Genomic DNA, 1,334 nt, shown 5'->3' with positions numbered 1-1,334 from the left:
GATGACTTAACAAGGCAGTGCTGTGCTCGGCTGGACCAACACTGCTTGCTTCTCTAGGGGTGTCTGCAGCACTGCTTTTGGTGTAAATAGTGGAAATTCCCTCTTGTGCTTTGTCAGCTGAGGAGTCTGGGGCTGTCACTCAGTGTTAAGATTCACATGCCTTTTTCCAGCATTGCACTTTTGCCCTGTCATACTGCTGTGTCTGTGCTGTTACACTGGAATGGCAGTTTGCCTTCCTCAGATACTCCTTTATGTGGCCTGTGAAGTGTAAAACTCCAGCAACCACAGAAGAGATGGATGTCCTAGGCTACTGGCATCTTTCCTTGCCGTTGCTGCTAGAGGATGTGAGTGCAGCAGTTCCAGCTGGGGGGAGCATGCAAGGCTGGGATAGGGAGAGGAGTTGCCCATGTGGCTGAAATCCTAGAATGGTTTGGGTTGGAAGGTACCTTTAAAAGTTGTCTAGTCCAACCCCCATGCAGTCTGCAGGGACATTTTCAACTGGAGCAGGTTGCTCATAGCTCCAAACACCCTGACCTGGAATGATTTCAGGGATCGGGCATCTACCACCTCTCTGGGAAACCTGTGACAGTGTTTCAACACCCTCCATGTCAAAAAAAAAAACAACCCCAAAAATCTTCCTTCTATCTAGTCTGAATCTCCCTACTTGTCGTTTAAAACCATCACTCCTTGTCCTGTAAAACATCTGTCTCCAGCTTTCTTACAGGCTTCTTCAAGCCCTGAAAGGCTGCAATAAGGCCTCCCTGGAGCCTTTTCTTCTCCAGGCTGAACAACCCCAACTCTCTCAGCCTGTCCTCACAGCAAAGGGGTTCCAGCCCTTGAATCATGTTATAGCCTCCTCTGGACTCACTCCAACAGGTCCGTCCACGTCTTTAATCTCCAAATCTCCCTTAACACCGCCGCCAGGAAGGGACCTCATGGTGCTGGGAAACACTGCAGCCTTTGGTCTCGGCGGTTTCCATCCCTTCCCTGCCTTCTGTTTGGTCAGTAGTCCTGCCCCGCAAGTACTGCAGCTGCTGCCTACGCTCCCATCTCCCTGCGGTCCGGAGAGAAGTGAGGGCGCCCAGTAAGGGTCGGGAGCGACCTCCGGACGGCAGGGGCAGGAGCATGGGCGAAAGCACGCGGCCGGCCGTGCACAGCAGTGGTACGGGGGCCATGGGGTACCCCTCTGTGCTCTGACCCCACCTCGGCGACTCTCGGCCGCGCTTTCCACCGCCTTGCCGCGGGCTCCTCACCAGCAGCCGCAGGCAGCTCTGCCCCGAGGCGGGGGCTCAGCGGAGGGGCGGAGCGGGGCGGGACGCGGATGCTATAAACAC

Source organism: Melanerpes formicivorus, unplaced genomic scaffold (genome assembly GCF_026170545.1).
Source record: "Melanerpes formicivorus ecotype bairdi unplaced genomic scaffold, bMelFor1.0.p_v2 SCAF_12, whole genome shotgun sequence".
Lineage (NCBI taxonomy): Eukaryota > Metazoa > Chordata > Aves > Piciformes > Picidae > Melanerpes > Melanerpes formicivorus.
This window is presented reverse-complemented; position numbering follows the sequence as displayed.